A 22,618-nucleotide genomic window follows, 5' to 3' on the forward strand; every position below is an offset into this window, starting at 1 on the left:
TAAGAAAAAGTAAAGAAAAAGACATATTCTTCTCATCTGTAATGTAATATACCAAATAAACTGCTGTACTGTATGGACCCAAATTGTGAATTTTTGTAAACTTTATCATGATAATTTAGAATGTTTCTATGCATGGACATTAACTTATGCATGAAACAGTACAAACTGATCAGTAAGCTCCCCAATCCCCAAAAACATACTCCACCACCACACTCTCCCCCACCTTTATTACTATACTGTATAGGTATATACTTCTTAGGTGTTTGGTGCACCAGTTCTGTAACAAGGTTCCTGATGAAATATTTAATTTTGCAAAAAAATAAATCACTCTATAGATCACTGTGATTTAAAAGTTAAGCCCTTAAAAATAACGGAGAAAATGTTCCGATATGAAAAGTTTGGAGTCTAAGATGGCTTAAATTTACACTTGAAAAGGCACAAACAAAATGGATTTGTGATGATGAGATCTAGCTTCCATTCTGTGTGTTCTATAGAATAAGATATTATTGAGCCGCGCCACGGGAAAACCAACATAGTGGCTTTGCGACCAGCATGGATCCAGACCAGCCTGCGCATCTGCGCAGTCTGGTCAGGATCCATGCTGTTCACTAACGGTTTCTCTAATTGCAATAGGCTTTGAAAGCGAACAGCATAGTTCCTGACCAGACTGTGTGGGTGCGCAAACTGGTCTGGATCCATGCTGGTTGCAAAGCCACTATGTTGGTTTTCTTGTGGCGCGGCTCAATATATTTGATATCAGTTTTCATCAGGTATTTTAAAGAAAAAGATGAACAAATATTGTTATGGAATGGGTGAAGTAAACAGTAAGCCTGGAGACAAGTATTAGGAATAATACAGAAAACATTTTATCTTAAACTTTTCTCCTATATTTTGATAATTCAAACCTGTACACCATATAATTTTTCAGAATTTCAAATGCAATCATTGTCAAAATGCAAACCTGATTGAATTACAGCATACATCAACAAATTATTGTTAATAATACTAGTACTGATTTTTTTCTCCAACTCCATATAGATCTAAATAAATTCTTTGAATTTGGCATAAAATATTGACATCATCAGTAATCTTGTGCCTCAGTTCTTAACAAAGAGAATGGTGTAGTTATTTGTTATTTAAATCTTTCAACAAATGTTTCTTCCTAAACTTGTCTCCATTAGTCAGAGGAAATACAGGGGTCAAATTTAGCAACATTTTTGTACTAGCTAAAAGTAGCTAGTGCCTTTTTTTGTTCACTAGCTAAAATGAAAAGATACCGGCTAATGTTAAACAATAATATTTAATTACTTTATTAATATTTTACTGATCAAAATCTACTGAAATATTAATCTCTGTAAATAACCAGTCACAAAGAAAAAAATCTATTAGCTTAAAATAGCTAGTTCCATTTTTATCCACTTACAAGCTAAAGTCAAATCCTTCCATGTTAACTTGATGCATTATATCAGAGTTTTGTTGAACAATGAAATATCATAAATTTATAAACATAAATGATAACATTCCTTTGATGCAGAAAAATGTATACCTGCAAAACAAACTTTATTCAAGCTTTGAAGACATTTGCTTGGTATATTATTGACTAGCTGAAATTAGCTAGTACATTCCAAGCCATTAGCTATTCTCAAATTCCACTAGCATTAGCTTGTATGCTTGTCTAAATTTGAACCTTGAAATTCTGTATATTGATGGCAATTCCCTCAGACAACTCCCACCTCAACCATGTTCAATTGACCATGGGGGACAAACTTCACCCTACCCACCCTTTGATTTTTTTAAAATTTAAAAACTTTAAAATTTAATAAATGTTAGTCATTTTCAAAAAAAAACAATTATCAGTTAAAACAGGAATTACTGAAAATTGCAAAATAATTGAAAAAAAATACAGGTATTTTGTTCACCTTGGTCAAAATTGAGCAGGTGTGAGATTTTTTTGGAGGGGGCAGTGGACCTTGTATACCCAGTGGGCATGGGGTGTGTGTGTGTGTTAGGGGTTGGGGAAGGGGAGGGGGCTGTTGGTTGACTGGTAGGTTAAATGTAACTGTATCAGTAATAATAAAGTTTTATATTGTAGTAGCATCAAGAAGCAAATAGTAAGGTTTATTTCAAAAGTAATTTTTACTGTTTCAGAAAATGTGATATTTTACAAATGCACATTTGGTCAGTATATCAACTTTTTAAAAACTTTTTGCAGTACCCTCATTAAATGTCTTTATTATACACATATATGTATCTACAGATTTTTTTCCAAGTGTAATCATCCAAGCAGTACTGTGTACAGTCTTTCAGGATTGATATTTTAATAAAATTTTGATAAAAAGAAATATCATGCTTCATTATAAAATGCATGTTTGTCCATTCTTACTTTCTCACACAAACTTCATTAATAAACTGAAGTCTAAGATAAACAGGTTTGATCTTCTGTACAGGTTGCAGGAAAATGTAGATCAGTGTGAGAACAGCAGCCTTTATCTGTGTGACCTTGAAGAAAGTTAGAGGATAAGTTAAATGGACAAGAAATTGGCAGAGTATTCAGCATGTTTTTGGTAAAATAATAGTTAAACTGTAAAAAAATAAAAGCTATTGGTTAAAGTTTACCAACAGTATTTTGGTCTTACCTGGAAAAAACAAATGTATCAACAATGAAACACTTATTTCTACATGATGCTGAGGAACTGTTAATGATAAGACTGTTTTAGTATCATTAAGAAGACAACCATAGCGATATGATAAAGGTTTAGAGTCAATCACTCAAGATGTAAATATACCTGAAAAATGCTGGTTTTACTCAGGCCCAGCTAGGGGCCCATGAAACAGAGCCATTCTAAATGTAAAATGGGATCCCAGATTATCCGAATGTGCCTCTCTATCTACTGTAGATCCCCTAGGGCTTATCAAGATTTTGGCAAGTAGTGGATTTCTTGCCCTTTCCATCAAAAAGACAAATCCCAAAGGTACAAAAAAAAAATAGACCAACAAAGGTATTTCTAAATCTAACTTAAATGGATGCTATCTGAAGTAAAACTGAGAAATTACCAGAAGATGGATATGAGGGTGGACTTCTTATGGTGAGATGGCGATTCAAAAAATATACAGCTTAAAAGACTGGTGATGAGTTTGAAATAGTTGGGTTTGGGAATGTTGTGATGAGACATTATATGGACAGGCTTATGGGAAAAACTGCCCTTTAAAGATGGCTACCTCATGTTTGCAAATCTATTTCTTGGGGAATACGGTTTTCGTTTTCCCGGGTAGGGCATTTTGCTACTTTACAAGCAAGCCCTGCAGAAAGTATTTGGGGTTTTTTGGGAAGCAGTCAAGATGTTAGGAACGTTGGTTTCACTGTAACATATATAAGCCTGGATGGTGCCCAAAATAATAGACTTTTTAAAATGAAAATGTTACTGCCTGAAAATGAAGTTATCTTAAAACAATAAATACCATGAAAACCAAAACATTTTTGATCCTACAAAACCAGACATCGGGTTTATTATGGTTTTACTCCCATTTAATGAAAAGATCAGGAACAATATATCTAAAAGTGGGAAAACAGACAAAAAAACAAAACATCTAATTTACAAAGGAAAATATATTTTTCGGGGAACATTGGTATAAGGCTTATCAGTGGGACACTAGTACTAATCCATTTAAAGTTTACCACAAACTAACAAATGATCACTTCTTTTTAAACCCACAGCTTAAAATGAGAAATGCCTTAGCTGAAGATGTTTGAATAGCAATATGTTCACCTAATGAAAAAATATCAAGAATCCCTTCCTGAACATGAACAAGATTCCTTAACCAGTAGTATTGAACTGTTACAAATGACATCAATATTAGTTAGAAATTTTCGAGATCAAAGGCCAATTTATAAAATTGATGACTCAAGACTTGCTGAAATAAAAAGATGTTGTCCTGGTTCCGCAACTGGGAGGTTTGAGGAAGGTCTTTTTGTGAAAAAATTCTCATTCGCATCAGACAAAGAGGACACTGTATCTTTTGTTACTTGGTTTTAGTGAATTGGTAAGGACAAATTTACTAGGCCTGCAGGGTCAATTGTTGCAGTCGAGTAAATAGTGATCCCATTGAAAATATTTTCTCCAGCAAAGGGTTTGCATAATGGTTGCAAATCCCAAATCCAAACTTACTTCCCTACAATCGTACACAGAACAATGTTATTCTTGGTCAAACTACAATATCCAGGAAAAAGTAATACTGGTGGAACTGGTGCTCAAGTGTACAGTGACCGGGGACAACCCCTTAAGTCTATACTAATACCATGAAAAGTTGGTAGTGTGAAAAAGTATTGATGGTAAGAAAACATTATATCTAATCAAAGCGCAAACCTACAAATTTATATCACTTACTTTTAAAAATTGAGAAAGATTACCTTTTTTATTAATCAAAAAAGGGTAACAGAATGTTCCCGGCTGCCATAATGCATTGATTATTCATAAAACTGTCAGTAGCCGGTAAAACATGTGGAAAATCTCTTAGCAGAGCTTTAGTCAGGCAGTAAATATATCAGAATTAAGTTACTTAATGTATTTTAATCTATTATAGAATGTCTACCTTTAATGATATTTTTTAAGAAATATGATGTTTTCAATAAAAGCCTCATTGATAAAATAACATGTGATTGTACATCTGGAGGTATTGTCCCTTTAAAGTATTAACCTTTAGCCTGGGGCGGCATTTGGGTTCTGCCTTGCGACCAATGCAGACCAAGATCAGTCTGCACATCCGTGCAGTCTGATCATGGTCTGCACTGTTTCGCTATTCAGTCAGTAAATTTTCAGTAAATCCCCCTTCAAATGATAAATGGTATTGTCCAAATTGAATGATGGACTAGTCCATTATAGAAATTGCAGGCTAAGGTTAAGTATAATTATACTAAAACTGATTGATGCTGGAATTTCTTCTTCAAAATAATAAAAACTAGGTCTTTTTATCAATTTACAGAATTCCCTGTTATTTAAAAAATGTTGATACCAAAAAAAGCAACAAGGTTGTTGAGTTTTAACAAAGAATATAATCATTCCTTATCACAGTGGAATGCAATGTACGCCTTTAAATAAAAAGTTGACTGACATTTCATTAATGTCCTGGTTATATAAACCAAATTTGTGTTTGCCTTAATTACTAACATCTTTTGCATAAAGACATTCATAGATATTTCCAGTAATTGTTTTCTCACATTTTTTGTGTAATTACAGAATTTTCCCAATTTGACATTGACACCATTATGTTATAACTTTCTGGAATATAAAAGCTTCATGGAACGCTTAAGGAGATACAATCCATATATGAGCCACGTCATGAGAAAACCAACATAGTGGGTTTGCGACCAGCATGGAGCCAGACCAGCCTGCGTATCCACGCAGTCTGGTCAGGATCCATGCTGTTCGCTTTCAGACCCTAGTTCAATTGGGAGAAACTGTTAGCGAACAGCATGGATCCTGACCAGACTGCGCGGATGCGCAGGCTGGTCTGGATCCATGCTGGTCGTAAACCTACTATGTTGGTTTTCTCAAGGCACGGCCCTCCTATATCCCAGTTCTTCCTATTCCTTCATGAAGTTTGATCTGCATGGGGAAAAATTTTAAAACATGAAAAAAAAAAGATCATTTTTATCAAATCCTATTCAAAATATGTTTTTTGTCTGTCCAACATTAATCCCAAAAATTTAATAAATGAAATAGTTTAAGCTTATGTTTTCAGGACAAAAGACTGAAAATTTTCCCAACCCAAAAAAATACCTAAAATGACTTACCGGTAAATCAGTACCTCCATTTTTTTTGTTCAAATTAAAAATTAATGATATGTTCCCCAAAATATTTGGTATTTTTATTCTTGTATGAAAAAAAAAGTCGATATATGTAAGTAACCCACAATTCAAACGAGTTTAAATTATGTAGCATTGTATTTTCATTCAAAGCTTTCTTCACTGACGAAATCAAAAATAATGGTCTTTTTCATATAAAAATGACATTTGATTCTGAATATGAAATGTCAAATTTGTATATTTACTTAAAGCTACTAACATCATAGCTGACCAGTGTCAAAATTGAATTTTTTGTCACATTTTTTACTAGAGTACAAAATGTTTTTCAAACAATAAAAAGAACATAAAGTGGAGATATAGTTACTGTCCATCACTTTCAACAAAATGCTGATTACATAGTTTCAATAAAAAAGGTCAATGTTACAATTACTGTAAAAAATTAGGAAATTTGCAGTTTACATTCCTGAAGCATTGATGGAAATATTTTCAATGGGAAAACATTTTTTTTTTAAATATAAAAAACTTCAATGACACCTTGTCTAGTATAATGTTTTTCAAATTTCATTACTTGCATTTTTCATATAATATTTAAGAATAAAATACAAGCTGGTCTAGGTTATTTTGACTTAAAAAATGAATCATGGCAAAATGTGGTAAATTAAATTTTACTATATTTAGAAATCTTAATTTTTTTCAGGTTTTTTCCAAATATGTCAGAAAAAGCTGTCTTTTGTAAAATCAGGCAATTAGGTGTAAAAAAATTGTTTGTTTCGGTATCCCGACCCACCCTAAATTTTTTGGCCCCACCCTAAATGTTTTTATGGCCTTGGAGAATTTTTTTTCAACTTTTTAACAAAAAAAAGCCTAACCGCAATTTTTATTGCTTTAACTGGTCAGTGATGTTAGAAATCAACTTACTGGAGCACTAAAGGCATAACCCCTTTATTTGTGATCATTTTTTGACATAAATATATTTCCAAAAGTCTCACTTAATAAAAAAAATTAAAAAAAATAATAAAAATTCCAACCTACCTACCCCATTTTTTTAGCATGTTACCGGAAACAAAGATTTTTTTTTAGGCCTTAAATATATTTCTTTCATCAATATCATGATTGTTAAGTAAATGAACTTGGTGGGAAAAAAGCTAATCTTGTAGTAAGCTTGACATTCAAAATGCAATATCTGGTACCCTTTTATATTGCATACAATTTACTTTCTGAAAATGGTGAAATCCTAGAAATAGCAGAAAAGCAATTTTATAGTCATATCATGTCTAACTGATAGTTAATGTAGTCCAGACAAAAAACTGACATTGTACAACAGTCATTACTGGCTGGACTAGCCCTAACACTACACTTATTCATGAATGAAAAGTAACAGTTAAACTCTGTAACTGTGATACTCATGCAGACCCCTGTCTAGACTAGCTCCTAGACTATGATATATTTTTTTTACATTTTTATGATTTTATGTAGTGAATTGAGCCAGTCTATATCCTATGTCCAATATTATATATAATTTTAACATCAGTCCTTTAAGAAAATCTCTAGAATAGACTGGTTTTTTTCTATGAACATAAAAAGAAAAAAATCAGAAAATCTTATTTATCAGTTTAGTGGCTAGTCTAACCCGTCCAAACTTTAAAAAATCACTCTGCAAGGGAATGGCTGTTGCTAAGATATCGGTTACTGGGTTAATTTGCAACCCCTGCCACAGAAAACTCCTGTGGGTTTGGGAGTTGGGTCCTGTTCTGAGGGAAAATATGAGGAGGTTCCCTGAACAGTATTCAAAAAGTAAAACTTACCAAAAAGACAGATGTCATTTCTTTGCAGATTTTCATTGGACGTGGGCATATGAAGATAGCAACTCTAGAAAAGTATGTCCAGTCCTCCTCATCACTAAGACCAATACTTCCCTATGGGACCATAATAACAAGATCACAAGAGATCCAAAAATTCATCAGCCTCTTCCCGTTTTGAACAAAATACCACACAAGTCCTTGTCATCATCCAGTTCCTCTTCCGAAGAGACAACCTTCTTTCGATCTTTTTTGACTTTTACTAGTATTGTTTCACGCACTCTTTTTTTTGGAGCTTTACCAGTGGCTTTTTTTGTTTTTTTGCCTTTCAGGTTTTGATGAATTACATAGAGGTGCTGAAATTTGGGGCAGATGGATTGCTGCTTCAGGAGAACTGGATTCTTGCAAGGAAGAGTCAGGTTTTGCCACTTTCACAGTTTCCAATATGTTGGCTTCTGGTATGAAAGTTCCTGGTTGTGGTTCAGACTCGATTGTGTGGGGCCAGTCACTGCTGCTGGTTTACAGTCTTGGATTGCTCATCATCAAAATTCTTCATTCAATAGGAATTTATAGCTGCTCACCTAGTTTCATTTTGTTAATTTTGTGGAAGCATGCTGTCCATTGCTTTTACAGCTGATAAGCTCAGTCTTTTATAGTTTGTGTAAAAAGTATGATCTTCCCTAGTGTTGGGTTTCTTAGTTTTAAATGTGAAACTGTTTTACCGAAGATTTTTCTGTATTTATTCTAGCTGAGTCACGTCTCATACCTTTTTTCCTTCTTTCTAACACTTTTTTTCTTAAAGCTTGCCTTCCTCCCTTTTAAGACCCTTATGTAGTCTTTTTTAAATTTTGAAAAGGCAACAGCTATGACAATCAAACAATCCTCTCAAACAATAAAAATGACAGATGCACATGTCTGAGTAAGAATATCACAAACCTCATAAATAAAGTATCTTCATCTAAACTTGCATCTTCTATTCCTTGGAAACTACAAACATTTTTCACAAAACATTCAAATAAACTGAATCTGACAAAGTCTACAATGATTACCTATACTGTATTTGGGTTCTCTGACTAAAACATCATAGGTCAGTAACTCTCTTGAGGAGCTTCTAATGGGTTTTAAAAAACTCAAAGACAGAGTCGAAATATTGGTTAAGCTTTCACAGGAACTTCTGTTTAAAGGCGTTCTTCTAGAGTTTTAATGGAAATGGTTGTGGACGAAATTTCGCTGGCTGCCACTGACATTTTTTCTAATAAATTAATCTGAGCTTTTAATTTTTTCATTTCTTGTTCCCATCCAGGAAAAAACAGACAACCTTCATGGAATTACATAGTCTATATCTACCCTTTGGCAATACAATATCCACCGACATATTAATCTTTCCTTTACAGCTTGTGAATCGAGAACTGACAGCTGGTACACCAAATGTGCAAATATGTTCAGGTTGCACAGATTCAGCTTTGGTCAACAGTAAATTAGCTTGTATAACAAAACATTAAGATGAAAATAGCTGGATGCAAAAGGATTTTCAGTAGTGTTTGTGATTCATTTATAGTCATCTGATGTGAGATATTATTAAAGAGGTTAAAATTCTGTGAAGTGTTTTGTTTTAGACTACCAGGCATTGATATACAGCACTGTTTATATATATTATTGATATTCATATGCTGTGTATGGTACCAATTGGTTACATCACTCTTATTTTTCATTATTTGTTCATATGCACATTTTGCATTTGCCTCCTCAGGTGTATCTAAATAAACCTGTAAAGCCCCCGTCAAAAACATCTTTAACTTCATTGAAATTCTGGGGGAAGCACAGTATGAATGATCACTATCCGAAATGTTTTCAAGGCATAACTGATCAGAAATATGTGTGATCTAATGTGAAACTTCCTCTGTGATCTTCGGATGCATTAAAATCATTAAGAGCCCTTTCAAAGTCTTCAAAATCAGAGTCAGAATAATAATCATTTATATTTATGTTTGTAGCTGTCCTTCATGTTACACTGGCAACAGTTAAATCGTCTCTAAGATTTTCCCAGGCCACTTACATTTCATAAAAGTGTTAACTTTTACGAGTGTTTACGAATCAAATATGGGCTATAATTTAATACTCTAAGGCCATTACTAGTCACCCAATCTCCAACTGCAAACCCTATCTGTCCAGGGTTGTTGCCCGACTGCAGTGATTTCAAGATAGGGTATACTCATCCCTTGAGAATTTTTGTATAAAGTTATAGCATAACCTAACTTAAATGGAAATTGAAACCCTTTTAAACAACAACAAGCATTCGAAACTGGACAAACCGTGGGAAAATTACACCTGGCAACTTTCCATTTTCCATTTATATCAAACTTTACCTCGATACCATCATCAGTCAATTCTGTTACAGTTCCAACTAAACCATTTACCAGGTGTTTATCAACGTTTTTTAACAACATAACCTTGACTGATTTCTTCAAAACTAGTTTCTTTGGAACTATCATTTTCTTCAAATAATGAATGTCACCATAATCATCCGCAGCATATATTTTTAATGCACCAACTACCAACTGTAACTGTTCATTGTTATACATATCAACATCAATATTCTGTGCAAATAATTTAATTAGACTGACTCTGAAATTCATTTGGTAATGGTCTGGAAAGACTTTTCAATATAAGAATTAGTTTCAGCACTTGGGAACACCCTTTTCTAACTCATTTATACATTGAATTAAATTAATGTCAGTCTGCCTGTGTACTGTTGTAAGGTTTATTTTGTGTGTGGAAATACCATATCAAGAAGTCTGTCTCAAAACAATAACGCCCACTATCTCCATAAAGTTCATCAGCTATAGGGGCTAGCTGACAAGTCACCCGATAATATTACCTGTATTCCTCCAAAGCAGATATTCTGACTTCTAACCTGTCTACATAGATATTCAACACTTTCTAACGTTTTCATGCTAACCATAGATACCTCATCAATAACTAAAGTGTCTGTACAAAGAATGCGTTCTTTGGTCCCTTCATAGCGTTCGTCACTCAACACAAGTTTCACAAGAGAGTCATTACTGTGTCGCCCATCTTGTAACCCGGCAAAATGATGAAGTGTCATTGCGTCCATGCCTGGATATTGCAAACATGCTATACCCGTGTAGCAACAAATGTAAACAGTCTTTCCACGGGACCGTAAATGCTTCACACATTCGCTTATGGTAAATGTTTTACCTGTCCCCATCTGTCCTAAAATGACTGCGTTATGTCCAAAAATAATTGCATTATATGCACTGGTTTGTTCACTATCCATTTTGTTTTATCTTGTTTACATATTTCCCGGAATATGTCAACGGCAAAGCGTGGTTCCGGTTGTACATGTATATGCGCGGTATAGGATAAACAACAACCGCACCGACACAAGGGACGTTACTCTCAGCGAACGTTGCTGATAAAATGGCGTATGTCACTCCTTTTGTTTTTTCAGTCTACCGGCACCTTGACGGTAATTTATGAAAGTTACGATTTGGGTAAAATAAGACCATATTCTTTGAGTTTGGTTCTACGGTCACGGTATAAAGGCAAAACCGCGCAGGAAAAATATGATCATAACTCCGAGCTCCTGTGGGTGCGAAATGGAAATTATGGTCATGACTATGCTTTTACAGTTTATCAGTGAAATGCTTCAGCTCTTTGTGTTCTTGTCACATGAGCTTGTTCAGGTCTCTTAAAACATCACAAACAGGGTAATCTTGAAGAGTTATACGAATATTACATATATTATTCTGAAGCTGCACATCAGTAGATAGTATGCTATAAATCACTCATCAAAGCGGAAACTCCAATGACAATAAAAAGTCAAGGTGACGTCATCATACGTATCCAAGTTATCTATATTTCAGTTATGTTCTCAATTATAACTTTTCTATAAAAATAGAAGAATGAAATGTTTACGTTTGCATATTTATGACAGAGCTTTTGTTAACATTGATATACTTACTTTGCTTTTGGGGTCAAGATACCTACGGCAGAGTGTAATTGATCTCGCTTATTTCTATTTCATTCAATCAACTTTAATCAAATTTGTACACAACTTGTATTGGCATAATACCTCGGTTCCTTTCGAAAACGGGTCAGATCCCATCAAGGGTTCCAGAGTTATGGACCCTTAAAGGGCCAAAATTTTCTATATAGAGAATTCATTTATGGTTTGATTTGATACAAACTTGCAAAATATCTTCAACAACAATAAATCTTGGATTCCATGATGAATCTGTCAGATCCTATTATAGGTTCCGGAGTTACGGCTCCTAATTGACCCCTGAAAGAGCCAAAATTTGTTAATTTTTACCTTGTGAATATGATCAAAGTTACATTTTATGTTTGATTTTAACCACACTTACACACAAAATAAGTCACTCTGAGATCTCGGTTCCTTACGAAAACCGGCTAGATTCCATCATGGGTTCTAGAATTATTGCCCCTGAAAGGTGAAAAATTTTCTATTTTGGCCCTTTCAGTCATATAGAGATTTCATTTATGCTTTGGTTTGATACAGACTTGCATAGAATGATTATCTTGATGATCTCTAGGCTTGGATTGAAACTGGGTCATGTCAGGTCAAAAACTAGGTCATCCGGTCAAATCAAAGGAAAATCTTGCTTATATTCTAGAGGCCACATTGATGACCCTATGTTCATGAAACTTGGTCAGAGTGCTTATCTTGATGATTTCTAGGCCAAGTCTGAAACTGAGTCATACTGGGTCTAAAACTAGGTTACCCAGTCAAATCAAAGGCAAAGCTTGTTGACACCTTTGAGGCCACATTTATGACCCTATCTTCATGAAACTTGGTCAGAATGTTTATCTTGATGATTCGAAACTGGGTTATATGGGGTCAAAAACTAGGTCACCCAGTCAAATCAAAGGAAAAGCTTGTTGACACTCTTGTTCATTTGATGTGCATGAAACTTGGTCAGAATGTTTGTCTGCATGAAATATCGAAAGCATTTTTATCTGGGTCATGTGGGGTCAAAACTAGATCACCAGGTCAAATCAAAGAATAAGCTTGTTTACACCCTAGGGGCACATTTTTTATTCTATCTTCATAAAACTTGATAAGAATGTTTGTTATCATGACGTCTTGGATGTCAAAATCTAGGTCACTAGGTCAAATCAAAAGAAAAGCTTGTATACACTCTAGAGCTACATTTTATGCACCAAGCTTCCCGAAACTGTTTTCATGAAATTTTGGACAAGTTCGAATCTTGGTCATGTGAGGTAAATAAACTAGGTTACTAGTCAAATCATAGAAATTGCTTGTTAATACGTTTTTGGTCAAATCTTAATGAAAATTGGTCAGAATATTTGTCTCCATAAAATCACTAGGTAAAACAAGTTTACACTGTTATGGTATGTTACTCAGGTCATCTTGTTTAAAATCAAATAAATCTGGAAAAAATATACATTTTCTAAAAGGTCTAATGATAACAAATCTGAAAATGTATAGTGTCAGTCACTGAAATTTTTCAATTATCGTCATATACAAGAAATATAAGGTCTCGGAAAACACACTTTTTTTTCTTAAGAACTTCTGACCCCCACTCTACAATTTCAAAAAGCTGGTTGATATGCAGACGTTTAAGTGTTCATAAGCTAGGTAAAGCATCAGTGATGCATTTTACAATTTACCATAAGCTTTGGGATGATGATATTATGTCTCATTTCTCTTCAAAGCTGCCTGACCTTGCCTCGTTGACCCTGAAATGAATAAATATCATCCTTTTTGTAATAGAAATGTTATTCTTCTTAAGGATGTCGGATGAAATTTTTTCTAACGTTAAGAATTTTTTCATACTCTGTGAGCTTGAAGAACATTAGTTTCCAAGACAAACAAGAAATGAAAAAACACAGGTCACCGAACTCGTTTTCATTTTATAGGGCATTTTCTTCACCCAATGTTTAAGCATTTCTGAAATTTTGTAAAATTGAAAAATGATGGTACTTTATAAAACATATAATATCCCATTTAATGTTATAGGGATTTCATGTCTTGCCAGTTAATATGACTACAAAGTAATGTCAGTATTATATAAGCACAAATGTCACTAACAAATCTATACCCCACCCACTTTATTATAAATGGAAAAAATGTATTTAAATCTACAAAAAAATCTGACAGTAAGATTTTAAAAATATTTTGCAGCTTTAGTGACACACAGAAAATGCTTTAAAATGGAAAGAAAAAAAGATGGGGTCACCGTGCATCTAAGAGATTTATTAAGAATAAACTGTCAAAAACTGGTGAATTTTGATATTTTTTGTTCTTTTTGATTTAATTTATAGTTTCTAGTTAAAATAACGTACTATCTTGAAAATTTTTATTTCAATTATAGCTTATTATTACATGTATCAGTCAGGAAAATATCAAAACCAAATTTGATCTACTTTCATAGATATTTCAAATTACCTACCCCTACCCCGTTGTAAAACTTACGTCAATTTTAGGCAAATGCCAGCCAAAAATAAGGCTGAAAATGTTTTGAAAAAATCTATTTGGTTAAATGATACATTATTAGCCACATTTTAATTATTTAGCATTAATTTTTGGTAAAACTTTTGTTAGAAAGCAATATTCGAAGAAACATTTTTCAAAATGGCGGATATCCTGAAAAAAAAACGCTCCTACATCCTTAAAAGAAGTCTTATATTTTGATAAAAAGTGGCTGTTCATGCAGTCTGGAGGTCATTTTGTTCAAATTCAGCTCTGTCCTATTAATAACAAGAGGGCCAAGATGGCCCGAGGTCGCTCACCTGAGAAACACACCATAACAGTGTAAACATGTTTGACCTAGTGATTATTCTGACTAATTTTCATTAAGATTGGACCAAAAATGTGATCTCTTATATTTAAACAAGTAATTTCTTCAATTTGACCTAGTGACCAAGTTTTTGAGCCAAGATGACCTACATTTAAACTTGACATAGATTTGATCAAGGCAATCATTCTGACCAAATTTCATCAGCCTCTATCGCATACAAAACGTTTTTCTTTGATTTGTCCTAGCGACCTAGTTTTTGACCCCAGATGATCCACATTCAAACTTGACCTTAATTTCATCAAGGCTATCATTCTGACCAAATTTCATGAAGATAAATTGAAAAATACAGTCTCTATTGCATACACAATGTTTTACTTTGGTTTGACCTAGTGACCTAGTTTTTGACCACAGATTACCCATATTCTAAACTGACCTAGATTTCATCAAGGCTATCATTTTGACAAAATTTTATGAATATCCAGTGTAAAATGCAACCCCTATTGCGTACACAATGTTTTTCTTTAATTTGATCGGGTGACCTAGTTTTTGATCCTAGATGACCCATATTCAAACTCCACCTACATTTCATACAGACAAATATTCTGATCAAATTTCATGAAGATATGGTGTAAAATGCAGCCCCTATTGCATACACAGCGTTTTTCTTTGATTTGACATAGTGACCTAGTTTTTGAGCCCAGATGACCCATATTGGAATTTTACCTAGATTTCATCAAGGAAATTACTCTGACCAAAATTCATGAAGATCAATTGAAAATTACAGCCTCTATCGCATACATAACGTTTTTCATTGATTTGGCCTAGTTTTTGACCCCAGATGACCCATTTTCAAATTGGCCTAAATTTCATTAAGGTAATCATTCTGATCAAATTTCATGAATATCAGTTGAAAAGTACAGCCTCCTCTATCGCATACACAACATTTTTCATTGGTTTGACCTAGTGACCTAGTTTTTGACCCCAGATAACCCATTTTCGAACCTGGCCTAGATTTATCAAGGTAATTATTCTGACCAAAATTCATGAAGATCAATTGAAAATTACAGCCTCTATCACATACACGTTTTTCATTGATTTGGCCTAGTTTTTGATCCCAGATGACCCATTTTCAAACTGGCCTAAATTTCATCAAGGTAATCGTTCTGATAAAATTTCATGAATATCAGTTGAAAAATACAGCGTCCTCTATCGCATACACAACGTTTTTCATTGGTTTGACCTAGTGACCTAGTTTTTGACCCCAGATAACCCATTTTCGAACCTGGCCTAGATTTTATCAAGGTAATTATTCTGACCAAAATTCATGAAGATCAATTGAAAATTACAGCCTCTATCACATACACGTTTTTCTTTGATTTGACCTAGTGACCTAGTTTTTGATACCAGATTACATTTTCGAATTTGGCCTGGATTTCATCAAGGTAATCATTCTGACAAAATTTCATGAATATCAGTACAAAAATACAGCCTCTATCGCATACACAAGCTAAATGTTGACAGACGACAGACAGACAGATGCCGGACATCGAGCGACCACAATAACTGCACAGGTGAGCTAAAAATGGAAAAGAATGACAAAATATTACTCCACCTACCGATTTTATAATGGAGAATAAATGATAATGGCAAAGAAAGAAGAAGAGATTAAACTTTACTTGATTTACAAATGCAGTATTCATAGAATATGATAAATAAATAATACCTTTGGTTTCTTAAGGCCTTTCCTGTGAAATTACTGGATACCAGAGACACAAAAAAGCAGTGCAGAGTAAGACTATTCCTGAAAGTAGAAAGCGTACTCTATTCAAGTATAATGCATAAATTGCAGTCAGGCTCAACATTTCTTAAACTTTATTGTCATAATGCCTCTTTGCAATAACTTGGTAATACATTAAAGAACATTATGAAATACCCCACCAATTACAGTGATCTTAACAAAATAATGAACGCAAGCATGAGACAGTTTGTGGACATTATAAGACACTTAAACCAAGGTGGTAATGTGAAAACTAATTCAAGGAAACTTAATATTAGCCTTAAGACAACTGAATCTAAAGTTTATTGGCATTTTGACCAGTGTATGCCCAGATCATCCATGGTTTTCTGTTTTTAGGGGTCTACAATGTTTATTGCCTGACATTTTAACCTAATCTACTGTCTCAAAGGTGAATACTGTAGACAATAATCAATCAGAGGATTTAATTCATAATGATTGCTGACTGATCTGGCTTTACACTGGCGCTAAATGCTGATAAATTCACCTACAGCATGCTAAAGGTTAATAGTATGTGTTAGAGTGAAACAGGTTAACTGGTAAAAGGTTGTTAGTAACAGAACAAAACAGATTTTGCAGTAAAATTACCAAAAAGCTTTTGTTGTGGGCCTAAAGCTGAAACTCAATGTAATATCTATACAACAGTCACAGTAGGGCTTAAATTTTTGAGTTATGTATTCAATATAATGCGCCCGCCCGCCGCATGACGACTAAATAAAAAATATTTTGTCTGAAATCATTCGTCCTCCACCACTGATTCATGTGGGGAAGTTGGCAGTTACTTGCGGAGAACAAGTTTGTACTGGTACATCCAGAAACACTAGTTTGGTTAACTGCCCGCCGTTACATAACTGAAATAGTGTTGAAAAACGGCGTTAAACCCCAAACAACCAACCAACATCAATATAATGCATTTATGGTAATGTATTTAGGTCTTCTCTATTTCAGTCAAATAATATTGCTGTTATAAAAGATGCATTTAAAGCACACAAACATTCTATTAGATGGACAGTGGGTTTTATATGAAGGGCTTTCTTGTTGAGAGGCTACACTTTGAGACTGAAACATGTAATGTATGAACTGTCATATTATTTTCAGCGGCCATTCTTTTTTCTTATCCATATTACCTTTTGAAAGTTACTTACTTCAAAGACTTTTAAAAATTTGAATGAAGTTTGTAATTAATTACACTGGCGACTAAGCATAAAATATGAAAACTTCCAACAGTAACCATGAACTTGAATGATCGCCCTACATAGAAATGTTACATTATACAGTCATTTCCTGCAAATTAAACTTAAAAGAAAGTACATCTGGACACACAATGGTAAATATCCTATGTAAGATAGTATTTTAAACCATGTTGCAAAGTGACAATTTTTAACAATACTGTAGCTAGCGAGCTAGTGGCCTTAAGAATTATAACTGGTAGCGTGAATAAGATTACCTAATCCAACGACACCTCGGTAGCCTTGTATATTGTCAATGGATTAGGATATCTGAATCTGAATATATATGTATTATGTCTGTAGACTGAGTTGAATGTGCCTAAGTAGATTGTGAGGAAACGTAGACAATCAGGATCTATGTAGACTACGAATGATGTGTAGAAAACCCGACTGGGTGTGGACTATGATTGTAGCTCTGGCTATGAAGTTCTGCGTAGACTAAGGCAACAAGATCACCTTGGTATAAGTTGTGTTGGCTCTTTACAGGACTTGCAAGAATTACTCAGATAGAAAGGATTGGTCTCCACAGGGCATTTGGGAAATGTACTACACATAGCATTAATTAATTATGTGAATACAACAATAGAAGTCTAAAGAATAAAATGATTTATTTATTTATTCCCTAACAAATACTCAATGAGTGACTAGAATTCTCGATTCAACAAAGTGAAAATATCACAACAATATATAACACATACATGCGGTATCTTATAAGACTTACAATGTCACAAGCTTCAAATAAAATACGTGAAAAAGCACGGTCAGGCACTACTAAAAATATCACGTGAAAATACGAGGATCTGTCAACAATTAACAGGACAAGAAATACAGTAGTCTATGATAAAACAGTTCTCTTAAATATGTAGTGCACAAACCTAGACTTTTAAATTCTCTTTAACATACTGTCAGTCAGCCTTAAATTGTTTAATACAAAATAAATAAACAGTCTGATATTTGAGACAGATTAAAGAATTAATGACCTTAAAAGATTTCTGATTTATTGTGATAAATATGGTAGCCGGCCTTGAACTCTTGGAAATAAACTTAATCTGAATTTCTGATGTCAACTGACAAGAATTTGTCCTTCGATGTTTTTGAATTGTGGAGACCCCGAAAATCGGGGAAAACGGGTACGCAAAAATGCATCAAAACAAATACGTACAAGACGCCAACGTCATTGGCTAAAAATGTACAAAAACAAAATTTGCGCACTGGCAAGCAGTATTCAGAGTCGGCAACCATAATTTACTATAAAATTGCACTAAAATAATTAGAATTTAGCTTGATACATTAGAAATTATGATAATCTATCACATCCTTACAGCATAAGTCCTTTTGTAGCGCATCTTTCTGTCTATTTGCCTTCAAAACAAAAATGGTGACCTTCTATCGTTGCCAAGGAGAAAGTTACAGTGACACTGCTTAATAACAACCCGGAAGTGAATGTAAATTTGTAAACAAATCATGATTTCTTGGTAAATACATCATCACCTGAAGGTAGTAAATGAGTCTCACAGAAATGATCAAAAGATTACAATGCTACCTGGTTCATTATACAAAAATCGATCTCTAAGTGGACTTCACAAATTCGGATACACACGTTCGGATAAACAATAAACAGCTTAAAATACCTGACATAGCATAATTTCTACTCTGAATTGGTATCATATACCATACATTAAAGTAACAAAAAGATCATGTGTTGTACAATATCTGGGGCACTACATCACTCCCTCTTACAATGTCAAAGTTCCAACTGACAAAACAGAATAAAAATGTTCACTTTACCAAAGTTACCCCTTAACTCAACTAACTTCAATGCAGAAAATTCATCTTTAAAGATTGCAAAACATTTCATTCTTACAGTTAACCTTTAAGGAATTTTCCATTTACATCATGACAGTCAATCTTTAACTAATAATTTTAACTTATAACATGACAGTTTAAACTAACATTATAACAATTACTTATTAAAGACAAAACATCTGAAATGATGACTTTAAGTCAACTAGCATTTATAAAAATGAGAAAATTCAAATTTAAATACAAAAATGCCTACAAGCATTAATCTTATATTAATCTATAACACCCCATACCTTGACTAGTAAAACCTCATTTCGAGCAAAATTAACATTAAATGTCCAGTAAGGCTCCCATATACCTATATTAACACATAAACCATAAATACTGAACACATGTAATAAATACTATAATAAACAATAATAACACATTGTGTCTCCTCACTAAATTGCACAAGAAATACAGTCTTCATGTCCCTGAGTTCTGTGATTCGTCTAATACTGCTCCGCGTAAATAGTTCACTAAATATGAGTAAATTTAAATATTCTTGAATTTGGCAATTCCTTTACATCTGTTCAACACCACTCGAGACGCCTAAAACTTATCCTAGTAAGAAATACAGTCCTATTCGTTCCTGAATTGCGCGATTCAACTACAACTGCGTAGCACCACTTAAACGCGTAAAAGAAATAACAGTTCTAAATGTTCCTGAGGTAGGAGATTTATCTACATCTTTTCAGCACCACTTGAAGCGCGTTAAAAGAAATACAGTTCTGAATGTTCCTGGGGTAGATTAATTTACGTCTGTTCAGCACCACTCGAAACCCGTAAAAAGAAATACAGTTCTGAATGTTCCGATAGTTGGAGATTAATTTACATCTGTACAGCACCACTCGACGCGCGTAAAAAGTTGTCCTTGTACAATATACAGTCCTAAATGTCCCTGTCTGGTTACTTATATTTTATCTGTGTTAACTGATTTCCACCTTTTTTTACAGTGGATTTTAACACTCTGTTCTCTTTTCCCTCATTCTTCTTGGAAGTTTCCTTTCTGTTGTCTCTCTCGTCGCTTTTTTGGTTGCTTCCGCTTTCTCTCGCCTCTGACTCTCCTCCAATCTACGTTCGTGCTCCCGCCTCTGCTCCTCACCCATCCTCTCCATTGTCCTATTCATCTTCTGCAATACCTCTAAAAACTGTCAAAGTGTTTTATCAACCCCTCTGATTGCTCTACTGTTGGTTTCTATAGCAGATGCTATCCTCCACAACTTTAGCAATCATTTCATACTGTCTTTTACTGTCTTTTACTTTTCTCTGCGCCAAGTTTCGCCCTTTTTGGCTCTGGTTCTCCCTCACAAGATAAAGTAACAGTTTCTTTGACTTCATTAGTGCTAGTGGTTGGAGCCGCCGGTAGGTTGAGGACTAGTGATCTGTGCTGCTGTAGGTTGAGGACTAGTGATCTGTGCTGCAGTAGACTGAGGACCTTTGCTAACAGGTAACATCGGTGTCTTGATAGGCTGTTCATTTGGCTGTCTGTCAAGTCATGGTCACAATTAAACTCCGAACCAAAGTCATACATGTCCCCAAGAATACCTGGCATTAGGTTTTCGGTTGTGTTGCTGATACGGGGTGTGCTTAATGTAGATTTTGGCTGTCGTTCTTCTGTATTAGTGAGATGTGTCTGGGCATGACAAGTAGACGGTTCTGACAAAGTTAAAATCTGTGGCATGGACATTTAAGGTGGACCAAACGCAGTTCCAGTGGGGGTCAAAGAAGAAGTATTCTTGTTGGCTGATGATATGAACGGCGATGACTTAAGGAGCGGCGGTGTCTTTGGTGCGATAGGTGCAGGTGTATAAGACGGCACTGAGGCAACCACAGGGCTGTAAAGAGGAACTTCTGCTGGTTTTGTAACAGACATCTCAGAGCTGGTTGCCTGCGACAATGATGACTGGAAGACGTTGTTTCGCAGGGGCTTGTTTTTTTAGAACATTGGAGAGCATCTTTGGCGTAAGCTGTACGTTGATAAGGCCAGATGTACCATTACTCACAACTGGCAAGGAGCTGACCGCTGGCATTGCTCTTACTGCCTGTGTTGGTTCATGGCAAAACTCTCCCTCCTGATCCGAAAAGTCCTCTACACTATCTTTGCCGTTACTACGGAATAACTTTGAGGCTTCTATGGGAGATATTTCCCGGTAGTCCCTGTCACACACAAGCTCAGTCGCCCGAGGATTCTCTACTTAGTAGCGTCCATCATTTTTTGCACCCAATTCTGCTGCGGCAAAACGATGTCTGCTGTACTTTGTGACGTGATTTATGAGAGCTGATTTGGTGGTGCACCTCATGAGAACAAGGGTGCAGTAGTATGTTGCTTTGTCTAACGCCAGGTGGTGCTTGTATACATGTGCTGTGAGACGATACTTCACTTCCACATAGGTCTTCCCAACCGCTTGACAGTGTCGACACATGTAGGTCTTACCCCTTCTAGGTTCAGCCATAGCGTTCTGAAATGACAAAATGTAGAAATTGTGTAATTTTGCCTTTATTGTTTGATGGGGACAGGAGATTGACAGACTCTTTTCGTGTCTCGTGCTACAAGCCGTTACGTCGCGGTTGACAAAATCACGAATCTCTCAATCGCTAAGAGATTAGGCAACTACAAACAAACCAATACACAAGTTTATTCTTCTGATACAATGATGTGGGAGTTATAAACCAAACATGTTTATGTGATAATGATAAATACTAGTTTCAAGATTAGAGGTCTAATGTCTTCTTCACTTTTTTAATCCATCTCGGAACACTGCATCCCTCATATGGTTTTAGCTTGTTATGATGAACAACACGCCCCACCTCTTGATCTTTTAGCTGGATTACAAAGGTCAAGGGAGACAACTTCTTTAACACCAAACATGGTCCTTCGAAAGCTGGCTGCAGCTTGGGAGCTTCGCCAATTTTCCTGGATTGAGCTAAACACTAAACTACATCACCCTTATCGTAGTTATTCCCCAACATCCTTTTGTTATATATCTCTTGGCTTCGGGCAGCTGACTTCTGTAAGTGCTTCCTGGCTATGTCGTGGGCATGGTTCATCTTTGACCGGATACCATCAACATAGTCACAATAGCTGGTCACTGGTACTTCAGACTTATTGGTGGTACTGCCAAACACAAGCTCTGCCGGGAGTCGCTCTTCTCTTCCCATCGTTAGCGAATTCGGAGTCAGCTTTGTGGCCTCGTTCGGTGTCGCCCTGTATGCTCCGGCCAAACATCCTAGGTTCAAGTCCCAGTCTTCTTGTACTCCCTGAAGGTAGGCTTTGATCATGTGGACTAGTGTCCGGTTAAATCTTTCGACTTGTCCGTTGCATCTCGGATTTCGCACACTTG

This window comes from Mercenaria mercenaria, chromosome 12, assembly GCF_021730395.1.
Source record: "Mercenaria mercenaria strain notata chromosome 12, MADL_Memer_1, whole genome shotgun sequence".
Taxonomy (NCBI): Eukaryota; Metazoa; Mollusca; class Bivalvia; order Venerida; family Veneridae; genus Mercenaria; species Mercenaria mercenaria.